General features: G+C 37.9%; 1 protein-coding gene and 1 long non-coding RNA gene across 2 annotated transcripts in view; both read left to right on the forward strand.

Annotated features, from left to right (window-relative positions):
* LOC149682772 (centrosomal protein of 290 kDa-like) overlaps positions 1–19,095 on the forward strand; it is a 147,058-nt gene that overhangs the window by 77,961 nt on the left and 50,002 nt on the right. The window lies entirely within an intron of this gene.
* Positions 10,652–11,966, forward strand: LOC149682778 (uncharacterized). The gene is made up of 3 exons (XR_016365524.1): positions 10,652–10,796; positions 11,336–11,693; positions 11,773–11,966. It is a non-coding gene; the product is annotated as an uncharacterized LOC149682778 (long non-coding RNA).

Genomic DNA, 19,095 nt, shown 5'->3' on the forward strand with positions numbered 1-19,095 from the left:
TTTTCGGTCGTCATTGAAGGGAAAGTGAATGGGAGAGAATTGTGGTGAGGTGATATTTTTCGTTCGTCAACTTAAAAGGAAGGAAATTATGATAGTTAGGTTAAGCCATATACCCTCCCTTAAAAATTCCTCTTACCCGTCGACAATAAGAGTTTCACGCTCCCCTATTTTAACATTCAAAGAAATCGAGGGAAATTTTGAAAGCAAAAGCAAGTATAGGGCAAAGTATACCAAAAATTTAGCTTCTAAAATCCAGTCCAGTGCTTACAGATTTAGAATATTACAGTCTAACTGATTTTTTTTCGTAAGTTTGGACATTTCTTTAATACTCTAATATGAAAACCATATTATTGGCTAATTAGTTAATTAAATATTGATTAATTAGCAAAGCACCAGTTTCTTAATGTTTTTCCTATGTAGCTCTAAAAAATACACTGAATTTTATTTTTATATAGAAATATACTTACGATACCTAAGAACCTAAAATAATTTTCAAATGGATTAGTGTAAAATCCAATTAATAAACTAAAATAATTCTTTAAGCCATTATATCAAACTAAAAGCTCTCCAAAATTTATTTTTTTCCTAGTAGTTCATACCTTTCTTAAGTACTTAAAATAGTTTTTAAAGCCTTAAATACTTAAGATATTTTAAAATTAATTAAAACATCAATCAAAATATTTTCCCGTGTAACTCATTCAAAAAAACAGTTAGACAGGAAGGCTTTTTTGCGTTTGATAAAGCAACGATAGGCCTATATCCTTGGATATTTTGGATGGTATAAGTTGAAATCTAAATCAGTTATTCAATTAAAACCGCTTCGGTCCGCTAAAGTTGCCTAAACCAATAGATGTCAGTTAAGTCGGGATTTCTAAGATTTCAATTGCAGTAGGAACTATTACCCCAAAAAAACTACTATCGATGGGGGTGGATAAAATGGGGGTGTAAACGAGTGTCAATGTCATAGAATTATTTACGGGCAAGCAGCGATGACAGTATAGATAAGGAGGAGGGAAATGAAACAACAAAGGTGGTCGCTAGAGTAGCCACAGATAACCCCTTGAGATAAGGAACGCATTATAGTAATGTTCAAGCGCACTTGTTCAAACTACATTATTTCCTATAATGTTTAAAATTGTGTATCCGCCCGCCTTAGTTTGTCTATATTGACAAGTGCGGTTGCACACAACTAAACGAAAATCTCAATCTGGGAGCACGGCAGTGCTCCCAGCCAAGTCGAGCACTGACATCCTTTTCTCGAAGCAACTCGTGGCTCTTTTAAGCCCACTGTAACTTCGCTATGGGTATAGGTAAAAGTCTGAAATTTTGCTTGCCGCGAGGACTGTCAATTCTAGCTATAGTTTCCAAATTTCAAGATCCTACCCAATATACTTTTCGAAATATCGCAGGTGAAATTTACCTTATTTTGTCACTCACTCACTCACTCACCGATCATCAAAATTCTAAGGTACTTCTAGGGTAGATAGAAACTTAAAATTCAGGATTTAGTTTTCATTTATTTTATAAAGCACAGAAAAATTAAAACATCCCGAAATTTTTATAAAATTGTTCTTTAGTTCTTTATTTTAAAACTAGATGGCGCTGCCGTCTTTTTAACAGTAATAGTGTGTGTTCTTGATGAAAGGACGTAATGGGCCAAAGTTAACCGAAAGTTAAATATATATTAAAGCTAATAGGTGTAGTAATTTAAAAGAAATGTGTCGTAACTGATGCTACATTCTTATATTAGGATATCGCGTACAACCTTTATTGCATATTCTCTGCGGGTCGAAAGGGGTAATTCAGCGTAAATATGGAGAAACGTTAGCGATTATATTGGTAAACGAAGTACCACGAGAGGGTCTTCTTTTAATATAACTACCGAAGTATAACGAGAGGGTCTACAAAAAGAAGTGAGATCCTATGAAAAACATTAACATGTACAAAAATGGGCCAAGCCTCGCTTCGTGCCCGCTCCGCCGTAAAACGTTCTGAGATCCCATGTAGAGCCAAGTCTGCCTTTTGTTCTCATTCAATCGCCAATTGAACAATTATGTTATAAATTAAGTCCTTTTCCTAATTAATAACCAATATTCTTTGACTCTATCATTATTATACATCTTTGTTCGTATCAAAAATATCGTGACTTGGCAAGCGCAGGTAATTACCTTATAAATGTGTACATAAGGTTATGTATAACTCACCTAATAAACATGTAAATAGGGTTATGCATAACTCACCATATAATTTGTACATAGAGTTGAGCATGACTCATCTTATAAATTTGTACATATCCCCTATACCATAAACGATTTAGTGAACATCCCTTCGATTATTTTAAAATCGGCAACGATTTAGTGACTTCCTTTTAATATTACTTACCTGCGATTGCCAAGTCACGATATTTTTGATACGAACAAAGATGTATAATAATGATAGAGTCAAAGAATATTGGTTATTAATTAGGAAAAGGACTTAATTTATAACATAATTGTTCAATTGGCGATTGAATGAGAACAAAAGGCAGACTTGGCTCTACATGGGATCTCAGAACGTTTTACGGCGGAGCGGGCACGAAGCGAGGCTTGGCCCATTTTTGTACATGTTAATGTTTTTCATAGGATTCGGATTTCGGAAATATACTCGCCACAAAATTGAAAAAACTGACTTATTTTGTATCGTTTCTAAAAGTCAAATTCAGGAAATCGTATGCCTATCGTTGTGTATTTAGTTCTTTTTTTTCGCCTACACTTTGTTATGGTGTGATATGCGTGTTTTTCATTGGTCTTTTTCAATACATTTTTAGATGAACCTTTTTTCAAAAAGTGGGTAGCCCTTAAGGACTTTTTCTTCTTAGATAATCAGGATAAAAAGTTGTCAGTTTTTATCTCTTATTCCCGGTTATTCTTAGCTATCGTTAGACTGGCCCTTCTACCTTTTCATAATTTCACTGTTTCCATATCAGCTGAGTTATTGGTCACAGGGCTCGAACCCTTGTTTGACTCTAGACGTGAGCGCTTGCACTTTAGTAGGATGTGGTTTAGAACTACGTCCCATTTTTAAGACAGAAAACAAATTCAAGCAATTGAAATTTCGCGTCCGATATTGAGGTCGACAACTAGAAATAATGATCCCGGGCCCAGGTAGGGTAGCTACGTTCCCGCAGAAATTGAAAGAAAGGGGTAGGTCCACCCTCGATAAAGGACAGTTTAGGAGTTAGGTAAAGTTAATATGCCCCTCTCCCCATTCAAAAAAAAAGGTACTAAATGACCTCTACCCCCTAGAACAACTAGCACACCTCCCCCTTTTCCTGAATAAGACCCCTCTTTATAGACGCTTTGTGGCAGGTCTCTAATACTAAACTGAAAAGCTATGGCGACAGGAAAACGGTGATTGAAATCACAGAGTAAGGCAAAACTTGTCTTCAACGCCCCCCCCCCTTGTGTATTTAGTCTTCTCGATAATACCACTGGAAGTATCATAAGTTCATAAGATATGTTCCATAAGTTTGTCACTGGTTACCGAGAGCTTGCCATGAAGTAATGGTTGGTGAAACGTCATAGATTTGCAAGCTTAGTACAGACTAAATAGGAAGATGGACTGTAAAACCGCGGTAGTCATTCTCGCTTTTCGATGTTGAACTAGCTCTAAGTAAGGCTCTAGCATTACAAAGTATCTGTTGTGTCATACTTCTTTAACATATCTTATAAACTTATAGTTGAAGCAACGTTTCCCGAGAGTATGACGAGAAAAGATTTTTCTAGTCTTTGATTACAGCCTCAGGATAAGTTCATAGATTTTTATCTATTCGACTCCTTTCCTATTGTAAAACCTTTCTCTGAATTCCCTGCCCAATTATCTTTCTTAGAAATTGAGGGGTTCCACTGACAGTTTTCAACTGGTGACTAGACATTATGGAACCGTTATTGGTAGTAAAATTAGGAGTAAAATCTCTAAAATCAATCGATATCCTACTATGCATTTCAAAATATGTACTGAATTTCTGCGCCATCTATACGTTCGTAAAATCAAACTAAGCCTTGGGTGTCTTGGCCAAGCGATAAGTGTGCATCGGCATAAGTCTATGTTGTAAACTCATCGAGGGGATAATCACTAAAACTATCTGTTCTTCGATTCGCCGGAATATTACAATTAAATAAATTTATACGGGTAATAATTCTATCACCGTTTAGGGTAGGGCATCGAGGGGCTATTCACTCTGATTTTATGCACGGTAAATTATTTAAGCATTGTAAAAGATAGCGCTATTCACTCATTAGGGTAAGGTGTAGAGGGGTTATCCACTCATTAGGGTAGGGTATAGAGGGGCTATTCACTCGTACGATGTGGCTACTATTACGAGCCCTTGGGTCGCCTTGTTTTCTCGTGTGTCCAAATATTAGTCGGACTGGAGGGCCAAGCATTTTCGTTCGTGATTTCTAGAGATGGGCACAAACCGATATGATATCTTTGCCCCATATGGTACTGTACTTTAACCGATGTATCTATATCGGTTCTAGGTTAATGTACCAATTTTTACCGATTAATTGGTTTTAGATTAATTTACCAATTTTTACCGATTAAGCAGTTTTAGGTTAATTTACCAATTTTTACCGATTAATCGGTTTCAGACTAATTTTCCAATTTTTACCGATTAATCAGTTTTAGATTAATTTACCAATTTTTACCGATTAATCGGTTTCAGACTAATTTTCCAATTTTTACCGATTAATCAGTTCGAGGTTCATTTACCGATTTATCGGATAAACACAATCCTTTTAATACAGGGTATTATTTATATATTTATTAGAGCCGACCTCAGTAATGGGAAAAATATCAAAAATGTTTCTCCTCTTTGGTGTATTCACTATTGCAATATTGAATGTGCAGTTGGTCTTCTCAGACTCAGGTTAGTTTTAAAATGTTATCCGAAATTAATTACTAGAAAAACGTTACCCTAGTCTGAATTTAGATTGTTTAGAGCTTTAATGGAAAAGTATAACTTAATTTGAATAATTATTTTCATAAATTGCGTTCGAAAATTCTAAATTTTAATTGCGTTTGAAAATTCTAAATTTTAATAACGTTTGAAAATTCTAAATTTTAATAACGTTCGAAAATTCTAAAGTTTAATTACGTTCGAAAATTCTAAATTTTAATTACGTTCGAAAATTCTAAATTTTAATTACGTTCGAAAATTCTAAATTTTAATTACGTTCGAAAATTCTAAATTTTAATTACGTTCGAAAATTCTAAATTTTAATTACGTTTGAAAATTCTAAATTTTAATTACGTTTTACACGCAACTTTTAATGACAAGAATTCATACGTAAGTAAAATTCAACTTATACACTAAAAAGACGAAAAAAAGTCATGATACACTTACCCCGCTTTGTGGTGGTACACTTCTCTCGAAGAGCTGTATTATATACTTCTTTTAATACATTTATTTTCTATTTTTCACTAACAGCGATAGAGGGTAAGTATTTACGTTTTTCGGTAGAATAGAATAACATCAACTTCAACAAGTGTGAAAGTCGGGAAGTTTGTGTTATTATTACCTCTCCGAGTGACGTATGTCACGGAGAGGTTCTAATTTCGACGTGTGTGTGTGTGTGTCTGTTGTTACACCCACGTGACCGCGTTCGCAGTTTCCAAATCGGAGCAAACGTGTTCGCCATTTCCGAACTGCTTTCACAGTCACGGAAATGGCTCCTCTACTTGAGTTCTCACACCAGCATCTTCTGGTCTTTGTCCATCCCACACGGACACCAGTCTGTACTTACTGGCTTCTAACCACCACGATCTTTTGGTCTTCGTCCATCCCACATGGACACCAGTCTGTACATACTGGCTTCTAATCACCACCATCTTCTGGTCTTCGTCCATTCCACTTGGACACCAGTCTGTACATACTGGCTTCTATTCACCACCAACTTTTCATCTTCGTCCATCCCACATGGACACCAGTCTGTACATACTGGCTTCTAATCACCACCATCTTTTGGTCTTCGTCCATACCCCATGGACAACAGGCTGTACATACTGGCTTCTAATCACCACCATCTTCTGGTCTTCGTCCATTCCACTTGGACACCAGTCTGTACACCTGGCTTCTAATCACCACCATCTTCTTCTCTTCGTCCATTCCACTTGGACACCAGTCTGTACACCTGGCTTCTAATCACCACCATCTTCTGGTCTTCGTCCATTCCACTTGGACACCAGTCTGTACACCTGGCTTCTACTCCATCGTCATCGTTGGGTTTAAGACATTCGCGGCGATCAGCTAGGGTTACGAGAAACGTCTAGCCTCCCTAGGGTGGGATCACCACCAAAGGTTTTCGCAATTGCGGTTGTTCTTGCTTTTAGCTGTAGATCGACACCCTTATATACTACCTATTTGAGTAAGGCAAAGCAACCGGAGTATGCTTCATTTCAAACGCCAATATTAGTCAAGTCTCTCAAGAATGTCTAATTGTTCTTTATCAACGCGATGTAACGCTCAATAAGGCGAACAACTAACGAAGAAAATATTTAATATTAATTATATTTATTTTAATATTTAAGATAATCTAGTTTCTCAACTCAAAATTAAAACGGAAAGAGTTAAAAAGCAGCCTATGTTTTAGTCTGTGTGTGTCCGTCCGTTAGTGCACCGCGTTAGCAGTTCGCTTTGTTTTGTGGAAAAAAATCCTACAGAACCTTAATATTTGGTTTTCTCATAATGCATAATTAATATATGGAAATATTTTTCGTAATTTCGATGCCTTTAGTGGTTTTGTAGCTATAAAGCTCTGTTTCATTTTGATATCCCAAGAATATTTTTTATTATTATTATTTGAAATCGATGTTTATATATTACTTAAGCTATACTACATCTGTTTATAGCATAATTTTTTCTAAAGTGGTTTCAAGACGAACGCATCTATATTGGTCAAATGAACTTTTATTTGTCAATAGGCCTATCGAACCAAAAAGTAAACGCTTGGGTTTGGTTTTCGTTTCTGTAATACAGAGACATTAACGGTTCAGAGTGAGCCGAAAGTTAAATACACTTTTAAATAATTAGGCTTAGACTTTATAATCATGGTGGAAATCTGGGCCGCGTTCAGAAGAGCTCAGCGCTGTTAGCAGTGTCCTACAGAACGGGATTTTGTTATTGAATTTTGACGTCACGGTGCTCAGCGCTGAGCCAGCACGGTCTTCAAGGAAAATAGTCGGGTTTTTGGATAACGTGACGTAAAACGCGTAGTTCTCAGCTTGGCGAAAAAAGCATGGAGGAATTAATACAAATAGCTCTTGCTGATTATGATGGGACTAGAGCTATTTAATTAGCGTGAAACAAGTTGAACACGCGAGAAGTTTAAGAGACATGTTAGTTTCTAATTTTAATTATAAAAGTTGTTGTTATCTATCTCTTAAAATATGTTACCATACAATTTTTGTTAAGCCTTGGTACCTTGCACGCTTTATTGCGCTAGCGTCATTTTTAAAACACCGATGACCGGAGAAAAGCTATGACGACAGAGCTCACAGATAAACGTTTTCCAAATCCGCTGTCTTTTTTGGTGAGCTCTGCTGAACGCAGCCCAGATCAGAGAAAGGTCTGATCGCAATCGGATTATAGCTTCGTGTTTTCATGCTTTTTATGGTGCCCATTTACCTTCAGTGTGTGTGGCCACAAATTAGCTTTGGTGTTATGTAACGTTAACAGTCATGTTGACAAACTAAGAAAATCGTTGAGGTGAAACGAGAGGATAGTGTTTACATGGCAACCCTGTTGTGAATATGGCTTTGAACATAGAGGGTATACAGTTGAGGAGTAGAAAATTGGGCCTTTACAAACACGTAAAGGTAATATCCCTCCAAAGTTTTATCTCTTCATTTCCCGTTTTTCCCCCATCGGATGATTTTAATGTGTACAAGTATATCCTTATTGGATGTAAAATATCGTCTGATTTACAGTATATTTGCTATGCTTTGTATACTGCTTTAATATTTCATAAATTTTAACTTCACTATTTGCTCATAAAAAAAAGAAACATTTCCATATCTGGGTAAATAAGTTTGTAAGTAGTCCTCTTCTAGACTCGGAGAGGTAATATTTTGGTTTTCCCAACTTGTTTTTCTTTAGTCTTGCGTAATATTTATTCGACAATGGGGATAGGCAGGTTATTCCGTAACTTTTACCGACATGGAAGTCGATGATTTAGACCAAATCCCTGACATTTCTCGAATTTTCCATAAGATGAATGAATATGGTAGATTTACAGATTATAGGGAAACAGCAAAAGGGATGGGCTTCACGAAGGCTCCTCCTTTTTACCCCTACATGGGAGAGGATTTCATGAAGTAGAAGGATAGTGGGGGAATAAAGCTGATTGGGCTAGGGGAGGTCTGACGTTTGGTAAGAGGGGTTTATCCTGTACTGACGTGTCTCTATACCATGAATTAATCATTAATACGAATATATACGTGTATCATTAACCTTTCTATCACGTTATTTTGGAGTGGGAGGTACCTTTCTATTACACACGCGTTTAACGTCAACGCGGTAGCCAATCAAAATCATGACACCTGGAAGTTTCAAGTTCCAACAGCAGACGACCAGTTTAATACGATTGTCCGAGCCTCGTACAATTTTCAGTTATTTTTACCGAACTGCGTCAATTGAATATTGAAAATGATCGCTGATACGTGAATAAATATCTTTAAAGGAAGTTATAGCAAGTGTGTGCAATGTTTTGCTTAATCTGAAACTGAAAACTGTTGGTGAAGTACTAAGCCTTGGCCATAAAGTAAATGAAAAACAGCTCCAGAAGCGTTAAGCGTCGTCTGCTTTAAAATACCACCGGAAATTCTCTGACGTCACGCGTACTAAGCCCCTCCTATCCCTGAATATGTAGTTTAACTAGTCAATGCACATATATATATATTCATGTTAAATGAATAAATTCGTGGGTATACTGAATAACCTCTCGATCGCTACTGTTTCGGAGCCTAAGAAATCAGAAATTTAAATTTCTGTCGCTCTGGACTTCCGTCTTAAATTACTTTAGTTTGAATTTTAATAATTTCGTGTCTTACACTCTTCCACCAGAAATATTCAGTAAGTAGATTCATTTCGTGTTTGTCAACGTCCAATGTGAAATGCTTGTTTAACACGCTTCTTTCAATTAACAATTACGCATCTTTAGAAGATCAATGTGAGTAGCGTTTATTGTGTTTTTAGCTAAAGGTGACATATTAGGCAGTTAGTTCAGTTTCGGAGGGTCCGAGTCACGTCAATATGACCCTGAAATGACTAACTCCATTAATATGTCGAAATGTGTGGGAACTGTATTTTAATATGCAAAAAAACCCCGAAAAAACTAACAATATCATTAATCTAAAATAATGACGTTTTGATTTTATTTATAGGCAAAAATCATGAAAAAATAGAGATTTTTTATTTATGTGAGTTATCAGGTTTTAAATAAATAAAAACAAGTTGACCTATTGGCTTGACCACAATAAGCCTCTTCGATGTTGGGCAACCCTCAGCATCGGGATATACAGGAAAGGGGGGGGTGATCCATAGCCGTGCATGCGGGAGTCTGCCCATTCAACCGAATACCATTGGAACGAATCCCATTCGTCCGAAAATTTCTAGCCAGTATTTTAAAATCTAGCCCAATGGCGGTTTTCTATAAAAAAGGCAATTTTTTCCCATTCAATCGAATCCCATTGCAACGAATTCCCTTCAACCGAAAGTATATTAGTTTTATAAATCATTTAACAATGTTACGCCTTTTCCAAAATATTGATGTTTAGCTTCATTGACTTCTCAAATAATATGCCTTTTCCAAAACATTACTGTTATGTTAGGTTAGGTTAGGTTTGGTTAGGTTTGGTTAAGTTTGGTTAGGTTTGGTTAGGTTTGGTTAGGTTAGGTTAGGTTAGGTTTGGTTAGGTTTGGTTAGGTTTGGTTAGGTTTGGTTAGGTTAGGTTAGGTTTGGTTAGGTTAGGTTGGGTTTGGTTAGGTTTGGTTAGGTTTGGTTAGGTTAGGTTGGGTTAGGTTAGGTTAGGTTTGGTTTGGTTAGGTTAGGTTAGGTTAGGTTGGATAACCGATTTTCCATAATATTTTTATTTTCATTGAGGTCTTTGCATAATAAAAGCGGGCCTTTTCCAACAAATTATTTTTAAAAAGATTCTGGAGCAATTAACGCTGCATTTATTAAGTTCCTTGAACAATAAATATATGCCTTTTCCAAAATATTGATTGTTTTACGGGTCATTTCAGGTTGGCTTTGATTCGGCTCGGTTACAATAGAGGTATCCTTTTAAACTTGGGATTTGACCATCACAGTATAATTATTTATATAGTAAAGTGTATTGATAGACGCAAGCTTATGGACAAGGGTATTTTATTTAAACCAAAAGAGGTATTTTTTAATTCAGTTTTAAAATACGGCGTTAAAAATATATCTTTTAATAGCGATGAAAATTTTAAGATAATAAACCCGCACATTTTGGCTATATTGGGTCCAACGGGAGTCGGTTCAATGGGACATTCGGTCTAATGAGATTCGGTCTAATGAGATTCGGTTCAATGGGACATGCGGTCTAATGGGATTCGGCCCAATGGGCCAGGAGCGTCTATGCGCACTCACTGGATGCATCGAAAAGGCTTAGTCTTTACGCATATCGATGGAAATGAGCTATTTACGAACTATGCTTGGAACACGTCTTCGTCTAATAACATTATTTTTTTTTTACATTTTCACACTAACTACATAAAAAAGGCGATCATAGTAAGTGTTTTTCTTGTAATAGATGTAATCATAAGTTCATAAGAATGTTCACCATAAGTTAACATAGATCATAGATTCTTGTAAAGTGACGCCTGGTGAGGCACTGATGTCAAAGGCTTAGTACAGACTAAAAGTCCCGCAAAATTAACCGAGTGTAGCCAATCAATTCTCGCTTCCGTCGTTCTCCCTCGAACTAGCTCGAGCTGTAAGTCTCTAGCGCTACGAAGTATAGATAGTGTCACACTTATGGTGCATACCTTATAAAATTATGATGTAATATATAGCTGGAATATGAATAACTACAAGTATGTGCGTACTGGATATCTTAACATCTCGTCTAAGCATTTTCACGAATGCTTCTTTAAATGCCATACTTATAGTTAATGGATTATTTTAAAAAAATAGCCTAATATGAACCTCATTTGCAAATTATTTCAAATGAAAACTAAAACTTTTTATGAACAGTGTTATTCGGAAGACCGTTTAAAAGTAAGAGAAGTTTACATTTTTTAAAATTAAATGTAAATTCTGTTGGACAGGGACAGGGACAGACACTCGTTGCCTTTCTTAAATTTTTCACGTCCTTATCTAATTACATCATTTTTCCTTTTGTCTCCAACTGCATCAAACAGAGCAACACCGTAAGTATTTATTTATTTGTAACAGAAGTAATATATAACTCGAATAATAGAATAATGCCATAAGTTCATAAGATATGTCACTGGTTACAAACTGGAGCTTGTCACGAAGTGAGTGAGGTAGGTCATAGATAAAGCGACGCCTGGTGAGGCGCTGTCAAAGGCTTAGTACACACTAAATGGGAAGATGGAAGTCCTGCAAAAGCAACCGAGTGTAGTCAATTCTCGCTTGCCGTTTTCCCTAAAACTACCTCGAACTGTAAGTCTCTAGCATTACGAAGTATAGGAAGAGTCATACTTATGGAAGGTATCTTATAAACTTATGGTATTATCAATAGAAATCGATCAAAAATGGCTGTCTGACTTTTTCATAAGTCAGTTGCAAATTATTTCAAATGAAAACTGAAACTTTAAACATCTTATGTATATTCTTTGTTACACGCTACTTTCGATTCAGCTAATGGTAAGTAAAATTTACATTGTCCAAAGCTCCTAATTAAACAAGTCACGCGTGCCCACTGGTTAAAGGTGGGGTTTATAGGTAGTGTCAGACTTATGTCTTATAAACTTATGGTATGATGTTATTCAAGTATGTTAGCGCAATATGAACCCCTCCCTATTTGCAAATACTATCAAATGAAACCCGAAACTTTTAAACATCTAATGAATGCATACACTTTTTTACACGCTTACTTCGATTCAGCTTTTAGTAAGTGAAGTTTACATTCTTTTTAATAATGTAGGCCCTTATGTTATATCAAGAAGGAATTTATTTATATAATTATACAGTATAAATCTCTTCTTGGTTATAGACATTAAAAACAAGATGGCCCAAGGGCTCGTAATAGTAGCCACATCGTACGAGTGAATAGCCCCTGAAATAAAGCCATATTGCGCGCTTTAAACTTATACACTGAAATTATCTAAAGCCGGTTCTGGGATTATTAGTTAAAAGAATTAGTCTATTTTTAAAGTAAAACATGAACAAAAAAAAAGAAATTTATTTCGGCTAAAGATTCTTAGCTCCTCGCGCTACAAAGTTTCTTTCAAGACTACCTTTTTCTTTACCCAGTGGTTTCATACAAAAAAGAGGGGATTAAGAGAGGCAAGCTAAGACCATGGAACTAACTAACGCTAGGGACGGTCCGCAAGCGTGAATATCTGAGAAATGTTCGGTGACAACGCACCCTAGCGAGATTTTGGTGCGAACCGGAAAAGTGATTCAATTTTTAAAAGGGGGGGGGGGTAACAAAAAGCCTTAAAAGCAGTCTGCTATTTCATAATTATGCTTAGGTTTAGGAAATGCGATAAACTCTGCATATCTCATGTACTATTTATGAGCTTGGCGATTGTCACTTCTACAACCACTATACACACATATCCATATTTAAAATTATTTTAAAAACAACGGTACAACCTTTAAAGTGTTAAATACTTAGTTCCGTAAATAAATTATGTTTCAAAGTTAGGGATAAAATGAATTTCTAAGCGTTAGTTAGTTCCATAGTAGCACAATTTACACAAAGGTTACGCCATGGTTAAGCTACGCCTAGCATAGCGGACGACTTCTACTGCGGATCCCGTATATTAGTACGAAAACTAAATTATAGGTGGCGTTAAGAATTACCTTATTTCCGTTTTGAATCACCAAATTTTAGGAGGGGGGGATTTAAAAGCGGGAGGGTTTATCAACGAATGTTTTTCAGAGAGACTAATGTAAGTTCTATCGGTGCGGACCGTCCCTAGCGTTAGTTAGTTCCATGCTAAGACGGTGAATCCCCGAGAAATTTTCCATTTCATTCTCTATTGAAGAGTCGTTGCCCAGATAAACCTAGGGGCGCTGAAAAGGGGAAAACTTCTCGGGAATGGTTTTTTACTTCGACATGAAGTTATCAAATACACTTAAAAGGAAGTTATCAAAGGAAATTTTCAAAAACAAACTTAAATTCTATGGTGAAATTTAAATTAAACCTTAATTTACCACACTCCCCCCAAAAATGGGGATTTGAAAAAGACTCATTTTTCTCTTTTTTTTTGACTGTACTTAATTTGAAATTTCTATAGGGTAGAGTAACTGGAGGGGTCGCTTAATTTCTCCTCCTAAGCTAGTTTTCAAGCTTGCTGAACGAATTATTCCATCTCTACCTTGATGTAGGTCCTGTACTCTACATAGTTTCCACAAATGACGTGGTAAACGATCATCCTTTAAAATTACTACGTCTCCAATCTTAAGGTCACGAGCAAATTTTACTAATTTCCCAGATTTTTGGGCAGACCTTAACTCTAATAAGTATTCCTGTCTCCATCTCACCCAAAATCGATTTAACAATTCTTGGCGGTACTTCCACCTTTTAGTTAATTCTCCATAACTAACGGATAACTCGCCTACCTTAAACTTTCTAGGGGGCAGAGTGTCGAGTCTTTTTCCCAAGAGGAAGTGCGAAGGTGTGAGTGGTGACGGCTCCTGTTTATCGCTGTATAGATAACTACAGATTCGGCCTCAATGACCAACGTTTCCAATTCTTCGTAAGCCAACAAAGCACGACCAATTACTTTCTTCAGGCAACCCTTTACCACTCCTACCATTCGTTCCCACATTCCTCCCCACCAGGGAGCTCGATGTACAATGTAGGACCATTTAATTTTCTTTTCCCCAAAATATTGTATAAGTTCCGGGGACAGGACACTGTTCCAGAGTTTGTTGAGTTCTTTCTCTGTCTTCTTGAAGGTTTTCGCATTGTCTGATAGCATTATGCGACACACACCGCGTCTCGCCACGAATCTTTTAAATGCCATTATGAATTTTTCCGCGCTCAAACTAGTGACTACCTCGAGATGTACGGTTCGTGTTACCGCACAAGTAAACAACGCGATTTAGGTTTTCGATTCTACAAACCTTTTCTGATCGGTGTTATACGACTTGACCATGAGTGGTCCACAAAAGTCGACCCCCGTGTTTTCAAAAGGCGCGCTTTCATTAACTCGAATTGGCGGAAGCGGCGCGGTTTCTCTCGCTAGGGCTTTCGATTTCACGCGCGCGCATGTTAGGCACTAGAAAAGGGTAGTTTTTACCACCTGGCGGCCCCGCGGAATCCAGAATCGCGTACGTAGACTTGACAGCGTGGAATTGACACCCATGTGCATGACTTCTTCGTGGCGTTTGTTTATCAACAAGATCGTGAACGCGTGGTCATTTGGCAAAATAATCGGGTGTTTTTCATCGAAGCTAAGGTTTGCAAAGCCTAGCCTCCCTCCCATGCGGAGAATCCCATTCTGGTCAATGAATGGTTTTAAATCGGCGATTTTTGAAGTTTGAAGAAATTCTTTTTTATCAGAAATAGCGTCGAGTTCTTGAGGGAACGTTTCTCTTTGAACCGTTTTAACCCAATAAGTTTCCGATTCCAATATCTCATCTGTATTTATCTTTCCTGTTTTCTTTTGGTCTTTATTTCTGACGTTAAAGACGAATCTTTTAATCCAGGCTACCACTCTAATTACCCGTGATAGTTTTGAATGATTCTTTAGGCTTAGCAGTGGTTCTATTTGACTTTGAAAATTGTTTACGTAATATACAGAAGAATTTTCCTATTTCGCGCGGCGTTCGTTCTCAGCTTCAGCCGGTAAACTGGGTTTGATTTCGTTTTTCTGAGCCGGCCATTCACATTGTTCTTTCCACAAAAAGGACGGGCCTTTCCACCAGGTTTCGCTTTCTTTTAATTTGCTCGCGTTAACCCCTCGAGTCAAAAGATCGGCTGGGTTTAACTTGCCTGGAACATGATTCCAAAGGATAGGATCTGTACTTTGTTGTATTTCGCTAACTCTGTTCTGTACGAATGGTTTCCAGGTTTTAGCATTGCTTTTAATCCACAAAAGCGTTACCGTGGAATCGCTTAAGAAATATTTCGACGGCTTTTCTTCGCTGAAGTATTTTTCGACAGTTTTTGTAAGCCTCGCGCCAATGACCGCGGTCATGAGTTCTAGCTTGGGAACCGAAAGTTTCTTGAGAGGTGCGACTCTTGATTTCGACGCGCCAAGGATGACTTTTACTTTTCCTTGACTTTCTGAACGGATATATATCGCGGCGCCATATGCCTTTTCACTGGCATCTGTGAAACAATGTATTTGGATTGTTTGACCATAGCCGTAATATCTCGGTACTTCAATTTCCGTAAGTTTAGTGAGATCTTGACACCACGTGTTCCACTGTTCGATCAAGTCGTCATCGATACGCTCATCCCATTTAGTTCCGCGTACCCACAGTTCTTGAAATAGGCATTTTACTACGATAATGAAGGGTGATAAAAATCCTACTGGGTCGAAAATCCTCGAAGAAGCTTGTAAAACGAATCGCTTTGTATTCTTTTGCAATCTAAGAAACTCCAATAGGCTTGTAACCTCGAAAGAGAATATATCTTGTTTTGGTTTCCAAGCTATTCCCAGAACTTTAAATGATACTGGCTGTGGTTGACCAGACTCTCCTTCTTCCAATAATTGCGTATTAAGCCACTCAGAGTTAGATTGGAATTTTCGGAGAGGCATTCCGGCTTCTTTTAGAATCTCTTTCGCTTCAGTGGCAAGGGTTAAAGCTTTTTCATTGTCATCCGCTCCCCCTCCCACGTCATCTACGTAAAGTTGTTCTCTCAATAGTTTGTAGGCTGTAGGGAATTTTTCCTTGTATTTTTCAATGTGATGGCGTATAGTCGCTCCTAGCAAATACGGGCTAGCGTTTAATCCAAAGAGAACTCTCGTCATTCTCAGGGTAATAATTGACATCTTATTAGGATCCAACTCTCTTCCTTCTATCCAAAAGAATCTAGTTACGTCACGATCTTCTTCGGCAAGACGTACTTGAAGGAAAGTCTTCTCGATATCCGCGGTAAAGGCTATACGGTTTTTACGAAATTTAATCAACATGCCTAACAAATCGACATTCAATGGATGCCCAGCATTTAGAAAATTCCTGACAGAAGGCGCGTTAAAGCCGTGTGATGATCCGTCAAATACCACTCTGACTTTTGTTGTGGTTCTCTGCTCGTTGACAACTTCTGAGTGTGGCAGGTAGAACGTACGCTCTGTTTCTCCTGGGGTGTCCACAAGTTCCGCCATCCCATGTTGAAGATACGTTTCTATTACTTTAGCGTATTCCTCAAACAACTTGGGTTGTTTTCTAAATTTACGTAGTCGATTGAAAAATCTTCTTTCGGCTACGGCTTTGTTATCGTTTGTTAGCTTCACTTCCGGTTTCCACGGAAGTCTAACAATGTAGCGTTCCCCATCGATTTTGACGGTCGATTCGAATTTTTCGTTAATAGAATCTTCATAAGCCTTGTCTTCTTCCGACTTGTCTATAATTCCTAGAGAATCCAAATTCCACAATGATTTCAGATTTTGAGAAACAAGTTCGTCTTCAGTTTGATCTTCCAGGGAATTGTTCACGTGCGTGAAAAATACGTTAACGCTGTACACGCTAGTATCTGTAACGCTTCCCTTCGCGTTCTCATGGGGTCCAAGAAAAGTCCACCCAAAGATCGTATCAACGGCTTTGAGTTTTGTAGAGAGATTTTCTACTTCGCCTTTTCTACTTCACCGGTGGTTATTTTCCATATAAAATCCGCCCCTATCAGTAGGGAAACTTCTTCATCCGTCGCATGTGGTCCTTCAGGAGGCGTGTCCGCTATTTTCCAACGTTTACCTTGAGTCAAGCTTTCGATTTCGTTTTTAGGCATACTAGGTATTTTGCCCCCTATTTTTGGGGTTTCTACCGCTTCCATGCTAACTCTGTTTCGTAAATGCTTCCGACGGAAAATTTAACGCGTGATCGCTTGACTTTAGTCAAGATTCCTGGGAAGGAATTAATATCAAGATTTTCCGTTCCTAAAACAGGAAGATTTAGTTCTTTTGATAACTTCGACGTTATATACGTCCTCTGGCTAGCAGTGTCGATGAGACATCTCGCGGAAACTTCCTTGCCGTTATTTGAAATTTTAACCCAAGCGGTTTGAAGGTAAATTACCGGTTTTATTTCCGGTTCAACTTGATCTGTAATGGCCATTGAAACTATGGTCTCTTGCTCTTGATTTTCTTCCGAGGTCGCTTCCACGGGATCGTCAGGGTATTGCTTTCCACAGACCACGTGACTATGGCGTTTAGTGCAATATTTGCATTTGATCCCTTTCTTAAAGCAATTTCTGGCAATATGTCCAGCATTTAGACAGACGAAACAGGATCCTTTCAGTACTTCTTTTCTTTCTGAAGCCGTTAACCTTTTGCAGGTTGTGAAATCATGCGCTTCCTTGCAAAATATACATTTAGCGGCTAATTTTGTGGGGTTTGCGACCGTGGTGTAAGAGAATGTTGAAGATGCGGGTTTAGACCTGTGGCCTGAATGCTCTTTTAAACCCGAATCAATCCGTTTATTACCTTTTTCGTTAGAACCGAACGATTTCTTTAATTGCGCGGCCTGTTCTCGACTTTCGACTTCTTCACGGAGAAACTCGACCAATTTATTCATGCAAAGCATTCCCTCTTTTTGGCTCCGGACAGAATAGTTCAAAACAATGTCTTCCGGTAAAAGTTCCGTAATCATAGGAATAATGAACGTGCCATAATTTTCAGAATCAACTTTTAAAGCTTGCAATCCACTTACTGTTATCGACAAGGTATCTAAGAGCCTTCTTAGACCCTTGATGTCCGTAGATTTCTTAACAGGTTCGAGAGACCTTAATTTGTCTCTGTGGGCTCGAATAAGCGTTTCTCTTTTCCCAAAGCGGTCAGTTAGCTTCTCTATGGCTTCTCCGTATGTTATGGCTAAACCGGAAACACACGTTAACGCGGTTCCTCCGAGGTAACTTTTTAGGAAGACCAACTTATCTTCTGGATCTATATCTTTCTTGTGTATAGTTACTTCGTACTGGCTCCAAAATTCTTGCCAGCGGCTAACTTCCCCGTAGAACTTTTCCACGTTAATTCTTGGTAGTTTTACCGAGGCCACGTTTCCCGCGTTTCTTAACTGATTTTGGCCTATCGCGACACTGTTACACTGCGAGTTTGCATTAATTACCGCACCGTTATTTTGATGAGTAGAAATGGATGGAGTAATTAAGGTGTTCTGAGATGACGCAACCGAAGGCGTGTGACTCGCGCACCGATTGTTCTCTTCAATTGTCTCTATACAGACTGCTTGATAATGACGCACCTTATCTTCAATGTCTTCGCTCTCTTGTAGGTCTTTGTCGAACAGGTCTTGATTCACAATCGTATTTTGGTCTTGTTCGTCTATTAACTTTAACTGGGTGAGTTTTTCCACCAATTTCAATCTATACGTCGTTAATTGAATATTCGTTAGCGGCGTTTGTGCTGAAGGGTCAGTCTCTTTGTCCATCGCCTTGCACATCTTTGTTATTGAACTTCTTAATGATGCCCTTTTTCTTACGAGTCTTGCAGGGTCGTCCATCTTCACTAATCGTGCGTAGTTAAAGGCGCTTCTCGGACTTAATTCTTGTCTCCTCGAAGTATTAACCTCGCTCGCGATCTCTAATAAACTAATTATACTGCTTTTATCTAAACGTCCCCGGTTTCGGAACCGTGAAATAAAGCCATATTGCGCGCTTTAAACTTATACACTGAAATTATCTAAAGCCGGTTCTGGGATTATTAGTTAA

The sequence above is a fragment of the Phalangium opilio genome, unplaced genomic scaffold, assembly GCF_054372755.1.
Source record: "Phalangium opilio isolate 3A_F unplaced genomic scaffold, DU_Popi_V2 ptg000038l_1, whole genome shotgun sequence".
NCBI classification, from domain to species: domain Eukaryota; kingdom Metazoa; phylum Arthropoda; class Arachnida; order Opiliones; family Phalangiidae; genus Phalangium; species Phalangium opilio.